Source organism: Mustela nigripes, chromosome 12 (genome assembly GCF_022355385.1).
Source record: "Mustela nigripes isolate SB6536 chromosome 12, MUSNIG.SB6536, whole genome shotgun sequence".
NCBI classification, from domain to species: domain Eukaryota; kingdom Metazoa; phylum Chordata; class Mammalia; order Carnivora; family Mustelidae; genus Mustela; species Mustela nigripes.
The window spans coordinates 4,318,192-4,336,048 of NC_081568.1; the positions used below are offsets into that span (position 1 = coordinate 4,318,192).

Genomic DNA, 17,857 nt, shown 5'->3' on the forward strand with positions numbered 1-17,857 from the left:
CAGAAGCTGTTTCTCCGACTTTCTAAGGCTGGTGGGTGGTGTGGACCTTGCTGGTGGGAGAGAGAAGGAGCCTGAAACCCCTGTGGTTACCCAGAAGCTTGCTCAGAATGAGCTGTGAAGTCTGGCCAAATGCCAAAGCCCAATCTTCTAAAATCACCTCCTCCGTGGAACAAACAATCGGGCATTCCTGCCCCAGCCCACCTCCCACTCCACCCCTGCGGGAGCCCGCCAGCATCTCCCGTAGGCTCACATGTCTGCGAAGGAAACAGTGGTAGGTGGGCTCCAGCTACATCCCCCTGACCAGGAAGACCACAGTGCTTTCCCAGGCTTCGAGAAGACCTCGAGGGCTTGCCTCCGGCCACAGACAGCTGCCTGCCTGAAGCCTAAGTCAGGCTCAGGTGGCAGAACAAGGCCAGCTGGGCCGTGTCCCAGATGGTGAGGGAGACACACATTCAGAAGACTGGAGGAAATGCCAAGCATGCGGCTTTTGCTTTCTCTCTTTAAAAATGCAAGCCTCTGCCTTCAGAGTACAGAAGTGTGTCTGGGGCGAAGGGCAGAAAATGGAGGTCGTCAGGGTCCACATGCTGCTCCCCAGGAAGTTCCCTTGGTTTGGTCTTCACACCTTCCCACCTCTCTGAGAGGACGGGGAAGAAACGATCAGACCCTGAGCCTCCGGTTGACTGTTCTCTCCTCACTGAGTTCTCGATCCTAACAAAATAAAAATGAAAAGCTAAAGCACATGACGAAGTGTGGCAGCAGTAATCATATGGGAAATTCACTGGAACCAAGAAGTACCATGTGTCCTTCAGCAATTACTCCATAAACAAGTAGAATATAGTAAGACGATGCATGTGCTTGTGCGAGCACGGTGCGGGAGTTTTCTTTTCTTTTTTTCTTTTTTTTTTTTTTTTGCTTTTTACAAATATGACAGAAACAAATATTGAGTGTTTGTTCCTCTCAGTTTCCAGCTTGGAGATGAAATCTAGAATCAGGCCAACTGCAGCACCCCAATCCCACTGGTGTCATGGCCCACACAAAAGCACACGGCCCAGACAAGGGGGGCCAGCCCTGATGTCACAGTGGGATGTCATCAGACTACCACACCTATGTTTCCCTTCATTTCAAAATGTAGGCTAGGAGATCAGCCCAAGATCAGAAAACTCTGAGTAGATTCCGTCCCTGAAAACTGATGTGTTGGATCTTCTCCTTATGAGAAGGCTGCACACTTGGCTCCCCCAGCAGAACGCTGGGCTAGCTCTGCCTCTACTTACAATTTAGGAATTGCTCCGGGATGGGGAGACCTGTGGTGTAGAAAGGGCAGCATTCAATAGCTCAAGCCAAAGGAAGAGGTTCTCTCTCACCTGGAGAGCTGATCAAACCTCCCAAACCCCAGCTTGGAAATGAAAGTTTCCTACAAGGTGGAAAGGAGACCCAGCAAGGACAAGCCCCTGTGCCAGCAGCCGAAGGCACGCACCCCTCCTGCATGGAGGAAGGGCGCTGTTGGAGCTAGCCTTTGCAGGCAGGCCCTGTAGGACTCCTCCTGGGAGGTAGCCTCTCACCCAAGGGTCTCCACTAGGCAGCATGATGCCCCTCGAAGCCAGAAACTGGAATCCCTATCCCACCACACTCTTAAGTCTCCCATCAAAATCAGAAGCTGTCCCTTAACTCTGGGATGGTTGGTGGCCCAGGCCATCTCAATGTTTCCCCTGTGGGATTGGTTGAAAATGAGCCGGCACATCCCATGGACCTAGCTTTCTAGAAGGGAGTCACCAGGTGGTACCCACCAGCCATGTGTGGGCAGCCAGCAGAAGTGCTGCCTGTCCCCTCCCTGGTCGCAGAGGACTTCCTGCATCGCTTCTTGCTCCCCTTCTTCCTCTGGTATCCCGGCCCCTCCCCACTGACAGCCCCATTCTGCGTCCTCACTGCAGCTGCCAGGCCCCTCTCAACCACCTCTCTGTCGCACTCCCACCCCAGCAAAGTCCCAGGGCTCCAGCCCAACACAGATCAACACAGAGAGTCTTGGAGACTTCTGGAACCACGTGTGGGCTGAAAGTATGGTCTACAAAGGGCTCATCATTACTAGACCAGGTAAAGTCGCCTTCCCATGGTTGTTCCAACTCTCTAGCTCCAAGCAGTTGATTTCCCAGTGGCCTCTGGAGTCCATGCTCTGTCCGTCATGGGCCCTTGGTTGAGCTGTGCAGACAGGTGACAGCAGGTGCCCATCCTGTGAAACACTCAGGGACACAGGTCATAGGACCAACTTTATTCTTGCCAGGATTGCTTATTTTTCATTCCACAGATACCCAGAGAGCAAGAGGAAGCCATTTTTCATGGACACCTGCAGAGCATGTGGATCAACCCAGACTGTTCTCAAGTACAGTCCGCTACGAAGTATGTTGTGACTTGAAGATGTGTTAACAGCAGGTGCTGGTGCTCTCTCCTGGGTGCCCCCCGGCTTTCCTGCCAGCTGCCAGGACCAGCCTTTTCGCCTTCATTTCAGAGATAGAGAGGCTGATGCTGACTCGGGGAGCTACCTGAAGTCGCTGCAACAGCAGAGTGACTTTCCATGAGGCTGGTGGTCCGGCATGGACAGATGACCAGGACATATGCTGTTTTGACAAAGAGCAGAGAGCAATGTCTTTTTAAAGAGAATTTACCTTTGTCAATAAAAAAGAGAAAAGACCTCAAGGTAAGCAGATTATATTTTCCAAAAATGACCACAGCAACATTTCCCATTCTGCAACCTCTTTTAGAACCACCTGTTTCATCGAGAGTTGGAGTCCAGTCTCCTTCCTCTCTGTGCCTGGGTGTCTTTTCCCAAGTGCGTCAGAAAATAAACTGTGCAGGGGCAGACACAGGTGACTTCCGGGGCCGGGTCATGATAGGTGGTAAGGGTTGCACTGGGCTCCCTCTCCCTCTCTCCTTCTGTCACTCTCTCCCCTTCATGATGGGTGTTCTGGAGCCTTAAACCCACACGCAGGGAAGAAGCTAGGCCGTGCTAGAAAGACCATGTGCAGAGACCACAGGTGCCAGCTGTGTCCTCAGCTGTGACCCCAGCTGTTGGGGTGTCCTCAGCACAGGCAGCACACACAGAAGCCAAGAAGCCTTGGAGATAACCCCACCACAGAAACCGTCTGACTGTCATCCCATAAGGGACCCCAAGGCAGAAATTCCCTGGACTATTCCTGAATAGCTGACCAGAGAAAGCAGGGGAGAGATGAACGGTCACTGCTGTTTTGGGTCACTTTGTCATTTAGGAAAAGATAACAAGCACGAGGCAGAGATACACACTCTGCTGACGCATCGCTTGTCTGTTTGGGGAAAGTGAGACATTCAGTTCCTCATTCTCATCCTTCCCCAGTAACCACCCAATTCACGGAAGAAGCCCATCCTGCCAACAGAAGTTGATCAATGTACAAAAAACAATTTTAAAATATAAATATCATGAACGGGGAGCTCAGAGAAACCATGCATGTGGACAGACGTCCTGCTGCCGACACATAGGGCACGATCCTGACCTGGTGACCGTGGGCCTCCCCGCAGGGAGAGCTCGAGCTGCCACATCCACCAGGCGCCGGGTGCAGGGGAGGTCCCTGTGCAGGGCTGAGGGGTGGAGCCCTGTGGGGGAGGTGACCATGAGGGCAGGGTTGAGAAGAGGCACTCAGACATTATCAGGGAATGACGTGAGTTTCATCCACATATTTCTGTATCCAGTGTGGTTATGGGGTGGTACTACTGAGCACCTGCGGATCTGAACCTGCTTTTCTTTTACGAAATCTCATCAGTACCCAGTGAATCAGTAGCGAGAATGACCATTTTTCTTTCTCAGCTACAAGTTAAGGAATAAGGAACGGGTTGCTGCCACAAAATTTCTTACCCTACGAAGGGGAGTCACGATGCACAGAGCAGGAGACCACCTGTTACCTGCAGGGGCAGGTAGTAGTAGTAGTAGGCAGTTAGTAGGCAGTTAGTACTGCAGTTTAGCCTTCAAGTCAGTAATGAAAAGGCTATATGGTAGAAAATGCTTCGGACTCCCCGCGGGATGCTAGCATAAGTTTCAGCGATCTGTGGTGCAGGAGAGACAACTGACACCAGGCGACAGCTCTCATAAAGCTCAGACACACAGAGCAAGGGGCGCTTATTGAACTGTTGAGTAAGGATTTGGTTATAAAGAGCTCAGTGCCCTGGGCATCAAACCACCACAAAGGAAGGCTATTTTGTCTCTCCGAATGGACCCCATCCTCTTAGGTGACTCGGACTCTGAAAAACAAGAAGAGAGAAGGGGACCAAGCACCCACCTTTCTCTCCTCTTCCTGCTGAGACTCCAATAAAGTTACAGTACAATGATTACTAGAGACAGCGAGAACAACAGAGGGTGGCAAGAGAACAGGAAGAGATTCATCAAGCGAAATCCACAGAGAGAGGATAAGGACTATGCCGGCACTAATGATGGCAATGGCCATATCAATGACATGCATCGAGTGAGGCTCGGGTCTATGCCCAGTGAGACCTTGGACACATATTCTCACATCCAGAGCTCACAACAACCCTGAACGTTGCACGCAGTTACTATCTTGGTTTGTAGTTGAGAAGCTGGGGGCCCTGAGGGGTTATGTAACTGGCCCAAGGTCATAGGACATAGGAAGCATGGAAGCCCTGATGGGTGCCCAGGAAGTCTGGATTCCGATCTCATGTTATGCCCCCTGCCCCGAACCCCCAGATTCTGGTGAAAACAGAGCTCCTATATTCCAGACTCTTCCAGGTAAAGTAGATAAGATAGCTACATGGATGGATGGATGGATGGGTGCATAAACAGACAGACACGAGAATTGAATCTTACCCCAAATCCACCATCCACTCTTTTATTCAAGAGTAAGCCCTGTTAGTCAAAAAGCCTCCCCAGCAGACTCAGAGCTCTCTGAAAGTGTTCATATTCAGAAACCAGATTTCCGCACATAATGGCAAAGGGAACTTACACCAGCTATCTGGATAAATTAACCCATCCTGCCATCCTTAAAATATCAGACTGTAAGGATTGGGAGGCATATGAAGAAAACCATCCGAAAGAAAGAAAAGGGACAGACAAGAGAGACTAATAATTCAACTGACAGTTGAGGAGGGGTGTGGGGAACAGGATACTTCAGAGAAGAGACCTCTCCCAAAAATAAAGTCCCTCTAATCAAATTTCTCAGAGTGATCTGAAGAATCACGGCATCCGTCACATATGCTGCCCCAGCTCACCCCTCCTTTCCTTCGGTTCTGTGTCCCACTGTCACCACAAGAGCAAGGCACAAGAGGTCAAGAACGCGAAACACAGGGAAAAAGCAGAGTGACAGGATGGTCCTAAAGGCCATTTGAAACCAACACTGAGGTTGGTGGCAACTTTCACAAGAGTAGTTTCTGGAAGCTTTGAAATTCTACCACAAACACAGGCAAGATCTAAACCCAAAGCACAGTCTCTTGACTCTCCCTTTGAAATGCCTGTCACCTGTCCCTTCCCTCCGTGCCTCCTGCTACCACCGTCATCCGGACCCTTACCTCTTTCTCTGCTGGGTGACCTCAGGATTCCCCGAGCTGTAGGTTCTGCCCTTCCTTTGCCAGTTCCTCTTCGGCCAGGAGATCTCCTAACTCCACCGTCCCAACCCTTCCTCCCTGGATACTCCCGCTCTCCGTACAGGGTCCCGCAGGCCCCTCCTTCCTGCCCCGTGTGTGTCCTGGATGCCTGCAGCCCACACGGGCTCTGCCAGCCCCCCGACTGCTCTCCTGCCACACAGCGTGCTACCCTCTGCCTGCGGCATGCGTGTCAGGTGCTTCTCCGTGCTGACAGAGACCGGGTCTCGCACACTCGGTATGCAGGCAGGTATCCAATTAAGATTTGTAACTAATGGAGCAACAGAAGTAGAAAAGATGAACTACTTCATCTTTATGTTTCAATTTAATCAGGTATCAATACATTAGATGGATGTATATTTTCTATTTTAATTACAGGTCCCACCGCTAATTTCTGTAATTTTTCATTCCTGCAATTTTGAGAGCCCTACTTAGATATTATTCAAGTGTTACTGAATTACTAAGATCCCTAAAATGATGCGATTTATTTAAGTGTTTTTAGATGGCCAGGAAACCACAGGATAGCTGGGGGGAAATGGAAGGGAAATTCACGCAGCCCAGTGTGGAGGCTGGGCTGGGTCTGGCCCGCAGGGGCACACGCACAAGCACTGTGTGAGGAGCACGGCAGAGTGAGTCTGAGATTCAGATGTCAGCCTCGTGATTTTCCCCATTAGTGGGAGCTGAGCAGGCTCTCCGTAGCCCCTGCTTGTAAGTCTTACATCAAAGATGTTGACAGCAGTCGGTTCCTCCCTGGGTCTAATGAGCAGCTCTGGGAGCGGGAAAGCAAAGTCCTGGTAATTCTCACCGTTGCCTCCAGTGCTTTTAATCAGTGCTAAGAAGCTTCCTGTGAAAATTGGCACTAATTATGCATCCCTCAGAAACGTGGTTGGGTTTACTGCAGCTCTGCGCCAACCACGCTGTAAACAAGAGTGTTACTTCCTTCTGCACAGGGAGGACACCTGCCCCAGAAGTTGAACAAAGCAAGGGTGTGAGGGTGGCCCAGGAGAGGCCTGTAACCAGGCTGTGGGAAGCCAGAGGTCAGCAGGCAACGGAGTGCGGCATCATCAGGGGACAACTCTCACAACCCGCTCACTCCTCCCAAAACAGCCCTGCCTCACGGATCACCAGAACCAAATGCAACCGCATGGTGGAGACTTCCTGGGGACCCAGCCCTGCAAACTGCTGTAGCTTTTCTCTGCCCCTGAAGCTTACATATGAGAGACGACATCCCCAGTTCTGGTATCAGTGGACCCTGCATCTGCTGGCCTGCCTCCCAGTGGTCCTGGGCCCCCGCTTTATAGCACTCAGCTCCCCAGTTCCTGCCCAGACACTGCCTGGGTGCATCCTGGAGGCTGGCAGGGTCACCAGACCCCATTCGAGGCTGTTCTGCTGTCCCAGCTGCAGAGTGCCAACCGGAAGGCAGTTCTGCTAAGCTCACCTGAACCTTTGTGACTTGCAGCCCAGCAACGCTGTGTGGAGGACAAGACAGAGGCGTCTCGCGATCTCTGTCATTTCAGCCCCTCCTCAATTAGTCCCATTTACAGCTAACCCACTAATTATCCCAGGGACCAAGTCTCAGTGCAGCTGCTATTGAGATACAGGACCAACCCCTCCCTGAAAGGTCTGATGACCTCTAGAAGGGGACGCTGGAAAAACATCCAGTTCCATCATGTGTTGGACTGAATTGTGTCCCTAAAGTCCCATGTCGAAGCCCTGACGCTGAGCCCTTCAGAACGAGGGCGTATTTGGAGATGGGGTCTCTGAGGAGGCAGTTGGACGGGGCCTGCTCCAGCGTGACAGGTGTCCTGGCAAGGAGAGGGGGTTCGGGCACTCGGAGGAGATGCCAGGGACCGGAGCACGTGGAGAGAGGACCCTGTGGGATGCAACAGGAGGGTGGCCCTCTGCACACCTGGGAGGAGGCCTCAGGAGAAGCTAGCCCTGCCGACACTCCACTCCGGACGTGCAGCCCCCAGGAGAGAGGGTCTGCATTGAAGCCGCCCAGTCCGGCTGCTTCGTGACGGCTGCCCATGCAGACTAGGACATGTCATTGCACACACACACCCGAACACCAGCAAACCAGGCTATGCGTCCTTTCCGGGTGACGGCAGACCTCTCTCCTCCTATCCTTTGTTGAACCACTCATGCCTGTCGACAGCCCTCTTCTCTGCTCGGACCTCTGTCCCCAAAGTGCATCGTACTCGCTGCTTCACGCTGTCCGATCGTCCAGGAGCTGCCTCACTCCCACGCAGGAAGCCCTTGCAACCTGGGAGGCTCTCACACTAGTGCATTCTTGGGACAAATGTATTTACTCACTCACTGGTGTGACAGGTGTTCACGGAGCCCACACCCAGGCTCAGATCGATGTCTTGGATTAGAGATACACGTTCTTGGTTCACATGGCTCATGCGGCCTGTGCCTCCGTACTCACATGGACCCTGGGCCTCACTTCCTTCCACAGCTCTCCCCAGCCCAGCGCTCTGCCCCAGGGTGGGCATGCATACAATAGGCGTCTATCATCTTCATCCTCCGGGACCTCCTTCTTCTGAGAGCAGCACTCCCTGGAGGGACCTCTTCCTCCCGCTTCCCCAGACAGCTCTGACAGGCATGGCCCTATTTCCAAGTGCTCCTGTCCCAGTCCAGCTCCTACAACTTCTATCTGGGCTTCCTCATCCAGGACCAGAGGTCGCCTCTGGATGGCCTCTCTCAGTGGGCAGAACAGTAAAATGTGCAGGCCAGGTGCTCTCATCCACCATGGTGAGCAGAGGCAGAAGTTCTGAGAGAGAAGAGGGGGCAGGGGGAGTCAGGGGAGGGAGAGACCCAAGCCCAGGGCAAGCAAAGGATGGGAGAGGCCAGAAGACATACCGTCCTGGAGGGTTCAATGCTCATCCACCAGGTCCTCAGTTCCTGCTTCCTTGCTGCTTCTCCCACTTCTCCGTTGCTCGTTGGCATCTGAGACCCCAACCTTAGACCTCCAAGACTTTGTTGTTTATTGTAAGCTAGTCATGTTGGGTTTCAATCACGTGTGAACTTTCCTATGACGAAGCACACAATATGTTCTCGGAAGCAAATCTCACTGTGGTTGTTCGAGAATAAATGCAGCGGTGAATTTCAACATAGCGAATGCAGCTCTGCTGCTTTTCCTTCCGCACGCACATCGCTGGCCGGAAGTCTCAGCATGTTGGTCCCACTAGTGGCATCCATGAAGGTTTGATGCATCAGCTGTTAATATACAAACGGTGGTCCTTGAACACTTGGAACACCCCACCTTTTTGCACCGTCAAATCGTTTAACAGCACCTCCCCGATGGGTGATACAAAGGCAAGCTTCCAACACCCTAGAATACCAGCACCCTGGGCTGGGAACGCAGGGGAGAGGCTCGGCATCCCCAGGAAAGCAGCTCCTTCCTCCTACCGCACCCGCTTCCTGCTCAGGCGGGCTGGAGTGGTCCTTCCTGCCAGCTCCGCACATCGGAGAGGAATGGGCAAAACTGAGTTCATATCTGTGAACCATCCCAGACCCCCTTGATAAAAAGTTCGATAAATACATATTGCTCGTTGCATTTCTGAATCCTTAGGGGAAGTTGGATTCAAGGAGCGCCCCTCGCCCCTCCCATGAGATCTGCAGTGATTTCCCTAAAGCTGTGCCTGGTGGAGGGATCGCCGGGGAGGGGGCGTGAGGAAGGTGGGCTGGGCAGTTCCTACAGACCGCATGGATGGAACAGCAGGCTGCGTCCCCGCGTCTGGCCAGATGCCAATCCATTAAGAGCAAAGAGCAAAGATTTATTCCTCTGCTTGTATTATATCCATGCATAAAATTTGGCCCTGTCACTACAGACCAGTGCCAAAATCTGTTTAGTTCATTTAAATTTTTGTATTTATTTTAACTAAGCACTAGCAGAACGCCATTTGCAGTGGCATATTGAATACCTTTGTAATTAACAGTACCAAACCAGAGAGATGGGCTTTCTCCACATTCTTTTAATTAACTGAAATAGTTCAAGGACAGAATCGCAGTGATTTCTTTACGGATGCGGAATGGGGGGGTTAGAGTATACGCCACTTGCTGGCAATAATTGTAATTTTAAAAACTCAAGGATCTGTCAGAATATATTTCTGTTTTTACAGCCATTATCAGAAGTAAGAATGCTAAGTGGATGCAATGTGTTCAATATTCCGACTTAAAAAAAATCCTCATTCTATGGCAAAAAAGGTAGAGATTCCAGTTTGCTTGAATGGGGTAAATGAGAGCAATGATTCAACCTGTTATCAGTCATAGGGGTCCCCGCAGCCCCTGAAACCCAAAAGGCCGGTCCCAAGTCCCTTCTGAAGGCTCCCTAGAACCTAACAAGAGGCATTCACAGTCTCGTCCCTTTTCTCTTTGCCATGTTCCTTTTATCCAACTTCTACCTCTCCCTTCCCCCCAAAAAAGCCTCCCAACATTTTGAAGGAAATTTAAAGGAAATATGTATTTCTTCCTGTGGATCGGCTGAGCTGGAATTCCTTTCCCGTGCACTTGGGATGCCCGTGTGCGTTAGCCCAAAGTTCAGCTTCGGCAGCTGGGAGGGCCCGGGCTGCATTCCTGCTCTACTGGGGGCACGGGCACACCTCCCACGCCGCTGGAGGGCACGGGGACGCAGTGAGTTCACATGAGCACCCCTGGCCCAAGTGAAGTGGGACCCTTCTTCCACGCCCAGAGCATCCACTCAGGGACCCAGCCCAGCCCTGCTGCACCCTCATGTCACTTGAAAGACGTAGTTCCAGCCTTACTGAGCATGGTCAGCTGTGGCCCTACCGAAGAATCAGCCGCGCATCGGCCAAGCTCAGACTCTGCATGCGCAAGGCACCGGGAGACCCGCGTTCCTGTCTCTGCGAGGGGCCACCACCGTCTCCTAGGGGAGCAGGCTCTGATCCGTGCTGTCTGCACGCCACAGAAACTCCTGAGGTGCAGCACGATTCCTTTTTTCATTTGCTGAGTTGAACAGCCCCATCTTTTTCTCCTTTAATGCACGACTCTGAACTCACTTGTCACAGAGGCGGAGTGCCGAGTGAGATCCCTTCAATGTTAGATTCTTGGTCCATCAAGAAAGGGGAATCATCCTCGTGCTAAGGAAATGACATTTATTCCACACAGAACAGATCATGAGTATGCTGTCAAGTGCCAGACATTTAATAATCGCCACAGATCTTGTCTTTTTGTGGCCCCTTCCGCCAGGACAGACTGATGGGCTCAGAAGGGAGGCCTGCCCTATTTTATAAACAAGAGGAGAGAAACCATCTCTCCCCTGAGACAGGCTGCACGCCCCACCGATTTGTTCTGTCTCAGTTCTCCAAGTAAGGGCACTAAAGCTCTGCCCCAAGGCAGCTTGTCCTGTTCAGGAAGCACTTCCACCGGGGCCTCTCTGGTCCAGTCCTCATGACCACTGCTCTGGGAACAGCTGTGTGTCTGCCTGGCGACCCTTGGCGAAGAAGCCACCACCCCCTCCCTGGCCTCTTGCTGAGAGGCCAGGTCTCGGCTCTGCTCAACCACCACAGCAGAGTCTGCCCTGGACGCTTCGAGGGAGGACAGCCCCACCCCCGCCCCATTCCTCCTCCAGGCAGCTCTCCTGGGTCTGCTGCCTCCACACTGCTGGCAGTGGAGCAGGTGGAAGCCATGGGGACAGAAGGGGCAGAGCCATTGGCAGGAAAACCCCAAACAGAGTGGACTCGGTTAGCCCTAAAGAGAGGGCCTGGGGTAGTGCTTGGCCTCAAGCGGGCATGGGGCTGCTCCTGAGCCTCGCTCCAGCGAGATCTCACAGCCACCAGGGTCACCGTGCAGGGCCAGGAGGGGCTGCAGGCCAGAAGCAGACCCTCCGGGGACAGCCCCAAGAGGTCTTCTTGGGCAGGGTCTCTGTTCCATGGAGAAGGGTGTGGAATGAATGGAGCAAGCGAACGAGTGAGTGACCGCCCTGGAGGGTGACCTAGCAGACCCTTCCGCTCACTGCTGCACTCACTGCCTCACTGACAACTTCTGATGTCGGGACAGCGGAACCTACCATCTGGACTGGGGGCCCGGCTCCTGGCTAACTCCCGGGCGTCCTGCGCCCCGGGTTCTCCTGTCACCTCTGCCTGCCCTCCGCAGCGGCACACACCCCCCTGCGGCAGGCGGAAACCCTCCGCCCACGGCCCGGCTCCCAGGCGAGAGGTCGTATTCCCAGAGAGGCCACCAGAGTCCCCCGGCGATAACTGGTCAGCACGTCAATCTGCTTTCCATTTTGGGAAGAGAAGAGAAACCCAGCTGAAGACGGCCGTGGGGCGTCCTGCAGGAGGGCGGGCTTCGGGGTGTGACCCCCGAGAGAGCGACCGGTCCGTCCTTCCTCCCAAGAAGCTCGTCAGTGATTGTAGGGAGCACGTGATTCAGAGATGGGGCGGGGGAGGGGGAGTGCAGGGGGTGGGGGAAGCAGGCGGAGACAGATGATCGACAGATGATTGCAGAGACAGAGCCATATGCCCGGGGTGTTCTCTGTTTCGTGTTTCTTACCACCGAGATGGGGCAGGTCCAGAGCCCGCCAGTCCGATGGCAGAAAGACACAGGGGTTGCAGGACTGAAATCCTGCCATCTATGGAAACACCCCACGAGTTCTGAAGAGAGACAAGAGGAGCGGGTCTAACACCCCACCTGCAGGATGGTGGAAAGGTCCTGCCCTCGAGGCCACAATCCTTTTGCCTTGAGGCCTCTCTGCTCCTTCTTAGAAGCCCCCGACCTACGACCTACGGGATAAAAACACGAGCCTGAGCCTGGGTCCTCCCGTGGCACCTCACCGTGGATGATTTCTGGCAAAGCCAGCCTGCCGGGCTCTCCCGTCTCACTCCTCCCCGGAGGCTGCGAGTGGCCCTTTGTGCAGGATGGGACGGGCCCCCACACAGCCTGAGAGAACTTCCCTCTCGTTCGGGTTCCACCGGGGCCTAATTAGGAGCTGGGCAAACCCAGCAACTAACAGACACAGATGAACAGTTCTTCTGGAGCCATGGGGTGTGCGGGGCATCTGGTGGGCCCCACAGACACAGACGCCCTCACAATACCCCAAATCCAGCCATTAAGGCCCCAGAGGGTGGCCTGTGCAGCCTGTGCGATGAGGCACAAACCTCCTCCCTCCCTGGGCACACGGCGTCCGCATTTGCTGCACCTCATTAGATCTGTTCCGGGGTCACGGTCAGCCACCACAGTGCTGTGCCGGGGTTGTTGGGGCAACAAGCAGAATACAGACATGACCCAGCCACAGGAAGGGGTGTGGAGTGAGCGGGCACCATGTGGGTGCAGGACATTTGTCTGACTCTGTGTTGGGGGTGTCCCTTGGAAACTAAGAAGCAGGAACCCCTGTCCTTTTTACCTAAAAAAAGCCCAAGATCATTGAGACCACATATATCTCGTCAAAACTTCTTCTGTTGGTGTCCTACATTTTCAAAGATGCGATTTATTTAGCAGGACCAGATAGCCTCATTTCCAAAGCCGCAGCTCTCACGGTGGCATTCGGAGGCTGCGGTGGACTCCCAAAGGGGGCCGGCTAGGGGAGCCTCCCGGCCTCTGTCACTAGCTGCTTTCATGCTCTGTTCCCCAGTCCCAGGCCTACCTGGCCTCATCACAGGGGCTGGGAAGCATTTTGACCTGGGACAGGGTAACACCAGGGCCGCCTACCAGGGTCTGAGGTGATGACTCCGGGAGCTGACTGGTCCAGCAGTTCAAGCGGAGAAGGAAGCCTCTGGCCTCCGCGCTCGCAGGCGCAGTGGCAAGAAGGTTCATGAGCTCTCGTCCAGCACAGTCAGAGGAGTGTCAGGCAGCACGGGGCCCCCGGGCTCCCCAAGAAAAGGCTTTCCTGTGTTAGAGTAAGCTGCAGAGCCCCCCGTCAGGACTAAAGTGCCATTCTGCTCATGTTTCCTGGCCTTAAAAACAAAACAAAACAAAACAAAAAAACCCACTGGTTTAAGGAAATACCTCCATACACTTCCTGGTTTTACATCCGCTGCAATTTTGTGACAAAGGTTAGGAAGACATCATCTATTGTTAGTTTTGCACAAATAAATCTCTGATTTTGTTCCGTAGTCGCCCACCAAGGGAGCAAATTTGACTGCTGCTACCTCTAGTCAGTCACCATGTCAGTGCATTGCCACACCGCAGAAGAACACTTTGGCCCTGATAGACAAGGCAAGGGTTGCTTCTTTTCTTCCATCTCTTTTGCATCCCAAGATTCTGTGCAAATTTATGGCTCAGCTGTAAGAAATTGAGGATACCAACAGAAGATCCAGAACCAAGATCTGAGCTACCTTAAATAGAGGATCTCCTCAACTCCAGCACAGGACATGGCCTTAGGTTCTAGAACATTCTTCCCAGGATTCTAGGAAGCTGAGACGCAAAAGCATGGACTTTGGAAGGTGTCCTCTGTGCATTCTTCAGGTGCTTTGTTCTGGGCTGAAGAAGGTGGTCAAGGTCTATCAGCTTATGGGCTGGTTCCAGGTCAACATGCATCCAAGAGACCAATGAGCCTCCACAGCCGGTCTAGAACCTGCCCTTGGCTCAGTCGGGGATGATCACAGGAATAAACATTCTCCAAGGAGATTCTGAGTCCTCACAACTCAAGGGAGAAGCTGAGTCTATGGGGCTGTCCTAGAACAAATTTGGACCCCTTGAGTCAACTTTGGGCCATACTGAACTCCAAGCCAAAGCCCATAGAAAAAGTAAGGAGTATATGTTGATTCCAAACTGACAGAGCAAACAAGGAAAATCTGAACACGGGTAAAGCCTGGTTGTACTTCTGTACCTAAGAAAACGACCGCAGCTTCTCCCCATATTCTTTTCCCATTCTCTGCAATGGGATATCAAGAGGCCACTGCTGGGAGCAGGTGCAAGAACCATACCTTTTATCAAGGAAGCTCTCCTAAATTCTGAACTCTGAAAATACATATTCAGTGTTCTGGGAGACAGACTATGTCCAGAGCACTGATTCATGAAGCATGGCCAAGACTGTTTTTCCCTCTCAGGCCTAAACTATGACCTAAATTTTTGTTTTGGTTTGGTTTCTGGCTTGGCTTCTTTTGGTTTGTTTTACGTTTTTCATTAGGTTGTTTGTAAAAAAGAAAAAAATAGTATCTGTTATTGCCTTGCCTGTATCTCTGCCTTTTGCAGTATGATTTTTTTAGCCTCTCTCGCTTATAGGTGGAATTTATGTCCCTAATATTCAGATCTGACCTCCCCTCGTGATGTTTCTTGGGCAACAAGATGTGGCCAGCCCCAAACCTAGTGCCCAGCCCCTTGTGTCTCTGCACAAACACTCCAGGAGCAAGCCCGCACTCATCTGGCAAGGATGGGAGACCGTGCGGACACCAGCTGCCTTGGGAAAGGCCATCCTGCTCTGGTGAGTCGTTGGCCCATGCACACGGGGTAGCCCCGCCAAGATCAGCCACGCCTGGCCCAAGCTGGAAAAATAACCCAGACAAGCAAAATGGTTTGCCCGAAGCCACCCTCTTAGTGGGTGAGATTATCAGACACTGAAGCTCAAATTACTTTGATTCCATGGTAAAATGGTTCTGCTCAGGTCATGTTGCAATCACCTACAAGCAATTCTCTGACACGAGCTAGGTGTCCTCCTATTCAATTCAGCTCTGAACGGGCACCTCACCACCTGGAGAGATCATCGGATCCCACAGGCTAGAGCTCAGTCCTACAAGACTGCCCACCCACACACTTCAGACGCCACTCACAAGCCCAGGCCACCCGGGCTTCTGACTAGCCTTCTACAGAGTGGAGGTTCCTTAAGTTCGTTTAATTTGCTAGAGAACTCAAAGAAACATGTACCTACCAGAGTATCAGCTGTTCATAAAAGTACACAACTCAGGAACAGCCAGATGAAAGAGATGTCTAGAGTAAGGCATGGGGACATGGTTCACAGCCCCCGTGCCCTCCCCAAGTGCACCTCTGTCCCCGAATCCCCACATGCTCGCCGCCTCTGAAGCTCTCCCAGCTCCATCCTTTTGGGACTGCGTGGAGGTTCCTTACATCAGCATGGGTGATTGAATCATCGAGCACTGGTGACGACACAGCTTCCAGCACCTCCACCTCTCCCTCCCAGGATGCTGGCGGCAGCACCAAAACCTCCAACTCCCCTAGCCCTGGGCTGGTTCCCCTGAACAACCAGCCCCATCTTTGGGTGGGGTCCAAAAACCACCTCATTAACCTAACAAAAGGCACCTTTATTGCTGGAATCACTTAGGAAATTCCAAGGGTTTTAAGAGTTCTGTGCTAGAACTGGAAGAGAGACAAAATATATATTTACTAAAAACCACATGACACATGGGTACATTCTCTCCAGTTACTACAAATTACAGACATCTGGACCTCAGTTCTACACTCGAGTCTGGGATCTAGAGCTTGTACTGAATTACCAGATTCCAAAGACAATTATTTTAGTGACCCATCTTACTTTCTAGAAATTGATATAGGGACATGTCCTAAGAACACTTATTTCTGAATATTTCTCTCCAGATAAGCAACCCCAATCTATAGAGCATATTTGTGTGCTCTGTGGCTTACGTCAGTCCTAGTGAGACTGCCTTCTTTAAGTTCTCCCTGCCAAAGTGATTTCCCAAATTATGTGCCAACAAGATAGTTTCTGATGGGATACAAAGTGGTGACCTTGCATTTTCCTGAAAATAGAGTTTAGCTACCATTTCAAGAAAAGCAAAAGGTTTGGCCTTAGCAACAGTAAAACTAGAAGGAACCAGTGGGCTCCTCAGCAAGGGGGTACTTTGAGATCTACCAGCACCTGAGAGTTTTCATTCCAAGAACTCATGGCTATGCATTGAGGCTGGGCTCCTTTTCCAAGTCTCCAGGGCCCACTGCTCTCCTGAGAGGCAAGACTCTGATAGAGCTGTCTTGGTGATCTCCAGAGCTGGACACCCCTGCCTATGCCAACATATCCCTGGTAACCATGACCAGCATGGGTCTTTTCTGAAATGGAAGCATCTGACATGACTCCAGCTCATGTTATGGGGAGGGATGCCATAACATGGGAGTGGAGCCTGGAGAAGCAGCAGGTGTTTTGGAGATGCTGTCCTGCCACAGGTGCAGCCGTCAAGCTCTGAGTGAGAAAGTAAAGTAGCATATTTGTCAAATTCTGAAGAGCTCATGAAACACCTTCTCAAAAACATTCTCTTGGATCCTGCTAATGACCCTAAATATAAGTGTGATTACAATTACTCTCACTTCATGTGAAGAAAACTGAGCCGTAGGGAGGTCAGGCAACTTGGTCACAGCAAGAAAAGAGCAGAACCTGGGACCACACACATCGCCTGCGATGGAGCATTCTTTCTCGTAACATCACGCTGACAGCAGATTTCCCACTGACACGTCCTGCTGTCAGCTCTACAGAACAAAGAGTAAGGAGCAGCCACGTTTCCTGTACCAGGAGCCCAGCCCACTAGTGAGGAGGTGCGGAACAAATATGTCGGCAGGCAAGCACGTGACCGGGAGCCATCTGAGAGCTCCTCCAAGGGAAAGGTGTGGCTTTCTCCAGTCGCAGAGCAGCAGGCTTGACTTGGTAGAGTTCCCTGGCATGACAAGGCCACTTCCCTTTGTAAATCTGCCTCCATCAACCCAAGCCCTGTGGTGAGCATCCAGGACCTACCAGCACCTGGCACCCACCTGCCTTCACGAGCTGTAAAGCACTAGCTCTCTCAACTGTGTTCTTCTGTGTTCAAAAAAATCCTTCTGCCTAACATCTTTTGTTCAATCTTCTAGCTCAGCTGTAGGGAAAATAGTCACAGAATAATTGAGAGTGAGCATTCTTTCATTCTTGTGAATCGTCTCGTGAAGACTGACGCCTTCTGTAATGTCTCACCGATGAGCTGGCCAACAGCTGCCAGCGGCAGACGACTGTGGCCATTTTTTTTATTCTATGATGACTGTTACTTCTCCTGAGTGCCCTGGGCTGTCCCAATGGCCTTTGTGCCAACGCTGAGAAGGTTGCTGCCGCGCTGCCGTTAAAGAATCAGGATCTCTAGCATCTTCATATCCACCATTTATGTTGATCCAAAGGCAGCAGATATCAGAAGCCGTGTCTTTACCTCCTCCATGAGCTGGTTCTTCTGGATCACAGAGCTCCCTTCCAAACAACCCTGCATCTATAAAGGAGACTCTGGATACCTGTTCACACCTGGATCTTTGAGCTCTTTCTCTGTGGAAGAAATCAGATCTCCAAGGACTGCCATGGTTACCTGGC

At 52.0% G+C, this 17,857-nt stretch overlaps 1 long non-coding RNA gene across 1 annotated transcript; it reads right to left on the minus strand.

Moving 5' to 3' along the window:
• Positions 1 to 2,248: 2,248 nt before the first annotated feature.
• On the minus strand, positions 2,249 to 13,516 carry LOC132027714 (uncharacterized). The gene is made up of 3 exons (XR_009407173.1): positions 13,282 to 13,516; positions 8,473 to 8,829; positions 2,249 to 2,609 (listed from the first exon to the last, which is right to left on the minus strand). It is a non-coding gene; the product is annotated as an uncharacterized LOC132027714 (long non-coding RNA).
• Positions 13,517 to 17,857: the final 4,341 nt, after the last annotated feature.